We start from the raw sequence: 12,213 nt of genomic DNA, 5'->3' as shown, positions 1-12,213 counted from the left end.
AAGCCGCCCACAAAGCATTCAGCGAGCCAAAAAATTAAAAAATGGAGGGAGAAAGAGGACAAACAAGTGCAAGTGCCAGCAAATCCACTGTAAGTGTTGCATTCTATATTTTGGTCAAATCCCATTAATCTTTAAATCCGCTATAAAATCCTTCCAATTTACTAAACAAGGTTGAAATGGTAGTGCATTTTTTTTACATTGAGTGGGTAAGGCTTATTGGGGCAGAAAATTGTGTTTTTTGGCAAAACTCACGACAAGCATAGTGCCTTATGAACCATTCATTATAGAGCCTTTTAGTTCATCAATTAAATAACTTGATCTCTTGTTAAATAACTTGATCTTGTGGCAAACCTAAAACAAGGAGAATGTATGCAATCAACCTTAATCAAGGAGATTCGATGATGTAACTATCTTCCTCTACTGATCTCCTATTTGGGAGCATACTGGTTGGGTGTACTGATGGAACTCACATTAATTTGTATATGTTGTTATCAATTATACTCAATAGAAGAAAAAAATGTGCATATTATTCTAAAATGTCAAATCAACTTCTTTTTTTTTGGTCGGTAATAATATGTATCTTATTAAATATAAAAAGTAGTTACATCATGATGCTAACTACCTGTTCTCCTATCCAAAAAATTGCCATTCTTCAAAATTGGCAATATACACCTAATACAAAATCTTTACACAAAAAACTCTTTTTTTCTACAACCTACCCCTAGATTTACTATCAGATGTTATCCATAATTACATAGCAAAAATTTAGCCAAAAAACATAAAAACCACACCCCACCTCATTTTTCACCGCGCTAAAGCATTTTAGAAGCCACCTTCAATGCTTGACCGATCTCGTTCCCACTCCCAACCTTGGCACCACCCCCACTCAACCTCCTTGGTCGAAGAGTTCTTCTGGCTCCCTCTACCTCCTCCCTAGCTATTGCAATGACTGCATCTAGTTCTTTGATCTCAATTAACAACTTCATTACCTCCCATCCATTCTTTGCCTCCACCTTGTGATGGTAGGCAGACATACCCAGTGCCCATCGAAGGAAGGGTATAATTTTTTATTTCACCCCTTCATCTTCATTTTCTTCTCCCTCACCTACATCAAACCCCACACTAATATTGCCCATTCCAAGAAATTTTCTAACCCTTCACAAAATTTTGTTGGAACAAGAAATTCCCCACCCTACGAACTGCTACAATGCTTTCCTCCACTTCCAATCCCCAAGCCAGAATGAGTGAATATATATCCATTCTGGTATGATATTTGTGTTTCATTTTTATAAATACCTTCCCCAATATCAGAAAAACACAGTGTGGGAGATAATCATCCCAAAAGTTGAAAAGACCTCTAAGCCATCTGAATGTCAGCTCACCCTAAAAAAGCCCAAATTTGCTTCTTCGTCTTTAATGTGAAATTTTCCTCCATCTTTCTCAGGAAGAGATATCACCTTCAACTCAACATTCACCAAATCCCCTTCACTTATCTAAGGTCTCACTTCTAACTTGCTTCATACGCTAAATGCAAGATGAAATTCAAGGTTACTCGCATTTAAACCCACTACGCCCTTCAAAACTGGTGTCATTAATAATATTTTTCCCAATATATTAATGCTTGTGATCACCTTGTCACTCCCCCATCATCTTTCCGACTCTATAGGAGTACCAAAGAGTGCGTCCTGCATTTATGATCTAAAAAACTCATAATAACCGCTGCCCTGAAATCTTATCTAAGATCTTCAAATCTAACATCACCTGCTTTTTCGAATGCAAGTGCCCATTTAGATAAAATATCTTCCTCTACATTCCATGTTCGCCTAATGTGACTTATGGTCTCCCCTAAGAAGATTCTCTTGTCACAAGTCAACATAAGATGGCATACGTCTTAGCTTTACCAATGCCTTTTGAAATCAAATCAAAGTCCATAAAAAATAACCGGCCAAGTTGAAGGGTGTGGAAAACTAAGTCCATGTTTTGGGAAACCTCTACTAAGTCCATGATCTCTTATAGATTCTCTTTGTCACCTTATAGTTATGCTCTCTCACATCTTGATGGACCATGAAAAACGTCATGGAATTTTTGGTAACTATCTCTCTCATTCGATGGAGTGCAAGTACCACCAAATAGGTATTTGTCAGATTTGTCTTCCTCGAGCGAGGGAAATGCAGGAAGAGAAGAGGAAAGTGAGACATGTAGTAGGTCTAGAAGAGGGAGATCAACTAGAGGTGAAAAGATTAGAAGAAAAATTTGTAAACACATGGAATTTTTTCTTGCCAAAGGGGGGTCATGTTATAATTATGATGATGAGAGCATAGGCGACATTGAGGTGCCCTTGAGGTACAAACATCTACAGAAACAATGGGTACCCAAGGAACTTCCTCCAATAAATATAGTTTTTTTGTGTCAATGAGAGGATATATCGCATAGCACCATCATCATTACATGGTTTGGGCCTATTTTGCATGGATAGCATAAAGGTTTGTTACGAAAGAGTTACTGAATTGATGGAGTATGTCAGACCCTATTACAGTTACAAATATTGGATGCAGGTGGTTTGATATACACGAAGTATGCGTAGGTATGCACTGTCAGCAAATTATATACAGCTAAAAGATAAGGATAAAAATAAAGGAGCGGCTATGTACATTGACGGAAGGCCAAAAGCATTAGGGAATATTGCAGGGTTTATAAACAGTACATAACCTGGGTCAACAAATAAACAACCCAATTGCATATTCGAGGCGCGCAAGGGAAACCGTGTATTCGTATGTGCAATAAAATCAATAACTGCAGGTGAAGAGTTGTTAATCGATTGCAATTTGAATCACATGGATACAAACACAATTACTATGGGGGTGGTACATACTATATACCATTTTACCCAGCCTCCAATTAATGACTCCAATATAGCATTTTATTGTTATGTTTTTTTTTCGTAAGTCTATTGGTCTCATTTCGCTAATGTTTTTTTATATTTAATTTTTGTCACAATGGGACATTGATCATATGGGGAAGGCTACGTCCCAGAGCACATATCGCGATGCATCTTCAAGCACTTCTAATCGACAGGTTTACCTCATTGTTTCATGTTACTGTCTCCAATTAGGACTGTAAATTCCTTACTTTCATTACCTGATCACATTCCGATTTTGATCACAATGTTTCATAAAGAAAACATAGTTGGGACTGAATCCTATTGTCTTGGAGCCTTCAAGGTTTTCATACTACAACTCAATCCACACTCAATGATAAGCAGTAAATCTTCATTACATCAGTCTTTTAAATCTGATCATGAAGGAACCAATTAATCACAGTATAAAGGACTGCAAAACTCTTTATTTAAAACAAACCCTTAATGAGATGAACTGTCATATATCTAGTAAAACATATTATCATTTCCTTAGCATGAGTGGTTATTGCATTCAACAATAAAATGCCAAAAACTTACTGATTCACGTTAATCACCTATCCATTAATATAACAATGTTACTAAGACCTCCCATAAACTGTGTTAAAACAAAGGGTTTTAACAGATTTTAGAAAAACTACTATATCTTTTCAAATACTCAATGAAAATGCATAAGAAAGGATTCATTGGAAAGTTACTTCATTATACCATCATTCTAAAATACTTGAAAATTCAAAATATAACATTTATGAGCCTTCGTGGCTCTGTGACAGTCATAGACCCTTTAAACCTTTATGACAGTTGAGGGTTTGATGGGTAAACTTTGTCAAATGCCCTCCAAACTGCTCCTCCACTCTTGACCTCGACCAGACATGGTTTTATAAACCATTACAAACTAATTTCCAATCCTTCTAACTGCTCCAACCAACTCATGACCGATGGATGATATTTTACATCTCTTTTGCACATTTTGGTAATGTTGCAACTTTGCAACTTTTGCATTTTTGACACAACTTTGCCAACTTTGACCATATCCTTATTGGATGTTTCCAACATGACAAAAATGGACTCAATATAATCAATTACAACATTTGTAATCCTTTTATGGATATTTTGACCTTAGCTGACTCTATCAAGACCTATTAGGTCTCTTGGTACAAAATGGCTCTTCAATCCTTTCAATTGACTTGTTTTTTATAAAAATGGACTTTATGACCTTACAAATCATGTATGAAAATTACAAATAAGAAAAAAAAAAGTACTTTGACCTCAAAAGATATCTTTATGCATGGGTGCCTTTGCACCATTTTATTATTATTATTTTTTGTGAGTTTATTGGGTTAATTTCGATTATAATGTTTTTAATATTCTTGTCGCAGTCGAATGATCAAGGAAAGGCACCAGCAATAGAGGAGAGAATCCATAGGGAGGTGCAGTCACTATGATGCGATGATGACATCAAATATTCTACAAACCCTCTAGATATGATAAGTAAGACCCAAAATAAATGCAATAAATAAATCTTTTAGTTATTATTCATAGTCTCAAACAGATGAGATAAGAGAAAGGGTTAAAAAATTGACTGAGAGAGCACAAAACTTGCAAGTAAGTTGTCATGAGATCTTTAATTATAACATAAGTTCATTCATGGTTTTATATTTTGTACTCTTTTATGTTATGAACTATAATGTGTTGTTTTTATAGGATTTTGTGTGTCCTCATGATGTTGCTAGCCACGATCAGGGTACTACAGGTGTTGCCCAGGGAGTAGGGGTTGGTACAAGAGTCGATCCTGATCTTTCTGCACATACATCACATCATCTGACCCCATCATTCGTGCCTATATTGCCGATTAAAATTTCGGCAACACATAGCATGCAGACATCAGGTAGTGCACCCTCTGGCAGCGAACACATGCCAGAACATGCATCAGGACATATACCTTGGGATGTAGAGGCCACTAGTACGGGTCATGCTTTAGCAGCATTTCCTGGATCTTCCCGTATTACTAGTGCGGGAACATTGTCGGCCACATTTGTGGTGACTAAGGATTTTGTTTCTATAAAGATAAGAAAGGTCCCAGATACTTTAAAATATTTCCATTATTATTATATATAATCCAATTTTAATTTACTTATTGATCAATCTTTTTAGACTAATGATCCCATAATCATTTTGCAAGAAATTATAGTTTTTATAAACATCTAAATGATTTTACATTGGAGATCTTTGGGCCCACCATATGTACAAGGTGGAATGCCCAAAATGAAGATTTAAAAGATGAGCTCATTAACTGTTTAGTTGTGTTGTTCGGTAATAACATATTCAACTGAACCAAGGTCCTTAAGAAAGCTGACACCTATCTAAAATATGTGAGGGACCAATATAGGTCACATTTAGAGAAGAACAAAAAGTATGAGCATCCTCCCATGATTCTGGAGAGGGAGTGGAAGGACCTAGTGTCGGGATGGAAAGAAGGCTGAAAAGAAAAAAGGAAAGACACCATCGGGCAAAGGAAGGTATGTGATACTATCAACAATGTAATTATATACTGATTACTCTTTCTCTTTACATAATCTAACATATTTCAAACTTTTCATAGGCTATTTGACACATCGAAAGAAACAAAGGCAAGAGTAGAAAAACATGGGCATCACAAACTTGGCTCTGGTGGTTATATGAAATTAGCCGCATGAATTGTAAGTATCAATAAATGAAATATTGCATCCAAATAATAAATTGCAAATAATTTTGGTTTTATCACACCATAGAAGCAAAATTCATGATCTTATGCAAAAATGCAGGGCTCTGAATTCAAGAGAGTGCCCACAGAAGAGGACCTGAAGATTGCCTTCCAGCAAGGCTATGGAGTCGTGGTTGAACACCTAAGACTCTTCACTGGGTAAACACAAGCTTCCATTGCATCCGACACGCAGGTAAATAAACTCAATGAAGTTTATTTAAAAATGATTACTTGTGCAATATATTCAATATTAATTTCCACCATAAAGTAATTATGTGCCTATTTGTTTTAAACAGGCAAGCAATGATAATATTGCACATGACATTGGAATGCAGCCTAGTGAGGGTGGAGCACAACCTGCAAATGAAGGTCATGGTCGTGTGCATCCTAGTACTGGATGTATTCATGTGCTATACAAAATGCATTATGGATTAATACAATTAAACATCTTTAATTGCATTTGGTGTATTAATTAATGTAACCTTTCGTGTTTCAACTTTAGAGCATGTAGAGTTTGATCAACATGTTGAGCATGATCGGGCTAGACAAGATCAGGAACATGATGTGGCCCCATCAGGTTAAGAGGGCCACTCTAATGTCCTTTTAAACATATTTAATTACAATTGGTGTATTAATTAATGTAACCTTTCGTGTTTCAACTCCAGAGGATTTAGAGGATGTTTAGCATGTTGAACATGAGGCTATAAGACAAGATCAGGAACATGATGTGGCCCCATCAAGTAAAGAGCACCACTCTAATGTTCTTTTAATTAATGAAATACTTGTAACAATAATAATAAAACATATCAATTTAACATTTTTTTGTTATTGCAGCAGACCCCCCTTGCAGCGGTCTCCACGTCGTGAGTACACGACTAGGCATACATTAAGATCACGAGCAGAGGGCAAAACAATTGAAGGGGGGACATATGATTTAGAAAATGATGTTCCACTTCTTCTTTATTTAGCTGCAAAAAAGAAACAAAAAAAAAGTGATTGTAATCATATTATGACAACCATATTTTTTATAATATGTAAAAACCGAAACAATGAATGTTATATGTTAATGAAGGAATGTTATATGTTATTAATGGATGAATGAATGAGTGTTATATGTTATTAACGGATGAATGAATGAATGTTATATGTTATTAATGGATGAATGAATGATTAATGTTATATGATCGGGTATTGGGGAATTGAGAGTGATGTGAGGGTGGATGGGGGATGGGGGGGACCGAGGAGGGGCCAAATGAGCTTCCACATTCACGTGGTTGGCCCTATCAGGTAGAGAATATTAAACTATTCTCAAAACAAAGAGAAGCTCAATAAGGTAATGCACTTTTCAATATTTCATTATGCTACACTTTTAAGCTTATGCGATTTTCATTAGTTCTCTTTGCTTCAATATGTTACCCTTTGTAATTATTTTACTTTTTAACACATCTCATATGTTACCCTGGATGACAGCTTTTGCAAGGGATTCCAGTTGGCACAATATTTCCAATTGAGAGATTATTTCATATGGAGGGGCTAAGGGTGGCATTGGTTGTTCCTAGGGAATTTAAGCCTTAGTGAGTTAGAGAGACTTACTCATGTCTTTACTTAGAAGCTACATGACTTGATTGGTGTCCAGACAAATGTTCCAACTCCTGATATGGGTACCAATCCACGGGTATTTTCATGGTTTTATGCCCCCTTTTATAATGTAATATAACTTGATCTATTCTATCTGATTACTTTTGTGTAACTGAATGAGGTGGTCTTAAGTGTTTGTATTATCAATATACTCATAAAGTTTACATGACACAGACAATGGCCTAGATATTAGATGAATACTCAAAATTTCATGGCTACTCACCTGCAATTGTAATGGGAAAACCCGTTGTGAGTATAATGAACTCAGCTTGAAGCACCAACAATCTGAGTATACCAATTGGGATGATTTATATAATTTCTTGATTTTCACAAGACTTTTTTATTTGGGTAGGATTTATGTTTGCAACTGGTAGAGGTGTTATGTTTGCAACAGAGGCTTTGTTGGCAGAGTACGGGATGAGTATATCAGATCAGCGTTTTGTTGTCCATGTAAAGATATTTTTCTTCACCCCATGGCTTTGTTTAGTCAAGAGTCTTGCCCCTTTGTGTGACTAACTAGGGTATGGGTCAAATTTGTAACAATAGGAGGTAGTTGATGGTTGAGGGAGACAACCAACCATTTCTGGATGTTTTCTGCAAGGGAGTGAAGGGATTGGGTGTCAGCTGGGTCACATGGAAAGGTGCCAATTTTGGGCAGGAGTAGGTGGTCCTATCATAAAAACCCATGAGAATAGGTGGTTCTATATTATCAAATTGTGAAAGGTTTATTCTCTATTATTATTATTAAATTGATGATGATGATTTATTTATTAATTATTTTTATAAGAGTCTTTGGTACACAATTAATTTGACTTTATTTTTTCTTGGTTTACAACAGAGGCTTATTTTTCATATTTTGCATGTTCCTTTTGGGAATTTTTTTCATATTATAATATAATGTGCCACATTATGACCTATTTGTGGTTTTTGAAGATTCGTAAAATGGATCTTGAGCCAAAAATTTTGCAGCCTAGTGTAAAGGCCAACCTACTTGCCAAACTGAGGGAATACAAATCTGACCTGAACAACTTGAAAAGAGATGTGAAGAAGGCTTCCTTAGCTGATTCGCAAAGTGCAAGAGATGAGTTGCTTGAATCTGGAATGAGTGATGCATTAACGGTATTGTTTCTAACCAAATAAAAAATTTCAGATCTTTCTTTTTTGACCATAAGATAGTTGTGAATTCTCTCTGTTTGAACTTTTCTATTTTCATTGTCTTCAAAAATAGGATTCTTTCTTAGAAAAGGTATATTTTTTGGTGACTGCAAAAATACCTTCAAAAATATGTAAATTTTTGTTGTATAAGTACCATCTTCTTCGATAATCAATATCACCCATCTATCAATTGCCAAGTCTACAATTTTTCTTTTAAATGTGAATTTTATAAGAATCCACTAGGTGGATGATATTTAATGCTTTTGTTGGGTATTAACTATTAACTATTAAGGTTGTCACATTACTTCTTTGTGCTTGTATATGATTTTTCAATTTGAAGGAATACATGTAGAAAGTATTTGTACATATGGAGAAATTGTCCATTTCAATTTTTTAATTATTATATCACTATGTTGATCTATTATGATTCAGGCATCAGCACATCAAAGGGGGAAATTATTGATGTCAACTGAGACGCTTAACTAGTCTACTAATCAGATCAAAGAGAGTAAGAGAACCATACTAGAAACAGAGGAACTTGGGGTTTCCATCCTTCGGGACCTACACCAACAGTGGCAAACACTTTTGCACACACATGATACGGTATAAATTTCCCTTTTAAATTGTTCTAATATCATTTTTGTCACATGAAATCTTTAATTTTTGTGTCCCATATTACATATATTTTCCTTCCATTCATAGTTTACTCAACCAAAGAAAATTATAGCATTTTTCTCCTCAAAAAATTAGGTGCACATGTGGCTTACAATTAATAGTTATAAAGAACAACACGATTTTTAATTTGTTAGTCAAATATATAACATGTTTTTGTATATATCTGGTACTTGTACTATAGAATTTGAGTACATGACAGAATTAGCAAGCAAACAAATCTATTCAAGAACTACAATTGCATGATGGTTTAGTTTGACAATGTTGCTGTAATAAACATTCCATATTCAAGAACTACAATTGCATGATGGTTTAGTTTGACAATGTTGTTGTAATAAACATTCCTTATGCCTTTAGAGAAAGTAATGAAACCATCCAACCCTCCCACAAGATCCATCCTCAAGTTGGTAATCTCAAGATGGCCATCACTCATCCCTTATGAGACAATGGCTTGGTGAACCCCTCCCTTTTGGAGCCAATCTTGGTGGTTTGGAGGCACCTAGGGGGTCTGAACGAATAAAAAAAAATTGTTGAAAACTACATGTTTCGTCACAATTTCGACAAACCCCATCCGACGAAAAACAAAAATGTCCAATGTAGTTGTTGTACAAACAACAATTATTTCGTCATAATGTCAACGAAATGTTTGGTTGACATCGTCGAAATATCGACGAACGTTTGGTGTTTTTTCGTCGTGAAGTCAACGAAATGTTTGGTCAATATCGTTGGAATATCGACGCTTTTAAAGAGACATGGCACAATGTTTTGTGATTATTTTTATCGCAATTTGGACGAATTTTTCGTCGATTTATCAACGAAAACCAGCTGCAATGACCATGCCACTGTCCAATGATAATCCGTCAGAGGTTCGACATATTTATGTTCGTTGAAAAAGCGATGAAATATTAGCGACGAAAATCATATGGGTGTTTCGTCAGTAATTCTAAAAAAGTTTGTCGATATATCAACAAACATGCATCGGAATTTGGAGTCAAATACAATGGTGAAACTATTTTTTCAAGTACTATATGTATATCAACACCGCCCCCCTTGCCACTCTACCATCGTCCCACCGTCGTCTCCAAATCTAGGCCTTTGGTCCCCTCCTTGAAACCTGTCTCCTTGTCCCCTCGCCAAGAAACTCTATGGAACTATGCATTCTGTTCAATATTACATAAAAAATTATTTATAGGATTTTTATATTATAAGAGGATTGTTATACCTCCTATAACAACTCATTTAATATACAAGTAACAACTCATACTACAAACAAACACTCCGCAACTAATTAACTAATAATTATTATACGTCACATTAACAAACTTATGGGAATGATGTAATATTTCCAACAACTGAAGAGAGAACATCTTTGAATATGGAGCATTTCTCTTGGACCCTTAAGTTAGACTTTCTGGTTGAACTTCACACTATAAAATTTCCCTTTAGATGAAGAATTTTCTCAACAAGTTTTTGAAGTGACCAAGATTGCATCTTTACCAAAGTTAATTATTAGGTTACCAAAGATGGCCCTCATAATCAGTTTTAAATCCCCTTCTACAAGGAGATTTCTGATCTTATCACCAATATACATATGCAATCTGGTACGCATGTTGTTTTTATTAGAATTTACACTAACTAATTTAGAATTACGCATGTATTTTTTTTAAGTATTGGAATTGCTTCAAGGTAGTACATGAACGATGACATTTAGAGGTTGGAAAGTAAACATGTTAAACACAATTCACGCTTGCAACTTGATTCTAGAACAACCTCGACTTTGATAGTGATATTGAATTATACCGTGTAAGCCTTTTTTGGATAAGCATTTACTGTGATCCATCAGCAGTATGAGGAATGAATTGAGAGTTAGATAGCGGATGGAGGAGCAGAAAACGAGGGGAAGGAGGACCAAAGCAAATAATAAATTGAATATGTTAAATGTAGATAATAAATGTAACAAGGAATGCAATTTGGTGGAAAGACACTAATGTTGATCATTTGACTGTCAAGGCTTCTGATTCTGATGACTCCTCGCATGCGGATGAAGACTCCTCCCGGGATGAGGTGCTGTTACTTGGTGGAAAGACACTAGTGTTCATCATTTAACTATCAAGGCTTCTGACTTTGACAATTCTGATGACTCCTCACATGCCGATGAAGACTCACCCTGGGATGAGGTTGTGCCTCTTACTGTTGTTGAGGCCTCTACTGGCCCCTGGATGCTACTGGTGTGACCTCCTTTGGCCTTGAAAGACACTAGTGTTCATCATTTAACTGTCAAAGCTTCTTGGTTTTGATGATTCCGATGACTCCTCACATGCCGATGAAAACTCACCCCGGGATGAGGTGTGCCTCTTACTGTTGTTGAGGCCTCTACTGGCCCCCTGGATGCCACTGGTGTGACCTCCTTTGGCGTTAAGGCTTTTACTCCTGTTGCTCCTGTTTTGCAGCAACAGTCTGCTCCTGGTGAGTCTATTCCTGATGCTATTCTGCAGCAACAGTCTGCTCCAAATGTAGACAAATACTCTAAGGGGTTTTCCCTGCTTGACCCTACCTGCAATGTTGTTCCTAGTAGTAGTATTGCCTGGACTGTTGTTTGTTGCAGGCGGAAAAGTAAGTCTTGCCCCCCGCCCCCCCCCCCAACCAACTCTTCCTTGTCAAATTTTGGGTGTTTCTTCCCACTCTTGAGTCGAGATCTTAGCTTTGTGCTATTGTGTTGTTGCTGGTTTGGCAGGCCTTTAATAGTGGTCTTCTAACTTGCTGTTAATGGCCTGTTTGCCCTGAGCTTGTTTAGGGTCAGCACCCTTGTTTTGCTGCTTATTTTAATCAAAAAGAAGGAATGCAATTTATATTACCTGTCTTAGTTTATATTTTTATTATTGCATTCCTTGTGACATTTATTATTTGAATGTAACAAAGGAATGGAGACAAAAGAACCAAATACTTGCCAAAAAAGAATAGATTAGATTTTTTTGCAATCAACCACTATCACATGATATATTATGGTAGAACTGGTTTTCATATCACAAAGGTGGAACTGTGTCTGCATGACAGAGTTGTATTATCAAAAATTAAAATAAAAAAAACGAAG

At 36.1% G+C, this 12,213-nt stretch overlaps 1 pseudogene; it reads left to right on the top strand.

Moving 5' to 3' along the window:
• Positions 1-2,177: 2,177 nt before the first annotated feature.
• On the top strand, positions 2,178-11,864 carry LOC131859206 (vesicle transport v-SNARE 13-like; annotated as a pseudogene).
• Positions 11,865-12,213: the final 349 nt, after the last annotated feature.

Source organism: Cryptomeria japonica, chromosome 10 (assembly GCF_030272615.1).
Source record: "Cryptomeria japonica chromosome 10, Sugi_1.0, whole genome shotgun sequence".
In the NCBI taxonomy this organism is placed as follows: Eukaryota; Viridiplantae; Streptophyta; class Pinopsida; order Cupressales; family Cupressaceae; genus Cryptomeria; species Cryptomeria japonica.
This window is presented reverse-complemented; position numbering and strand designations above follow the sequence as displayed.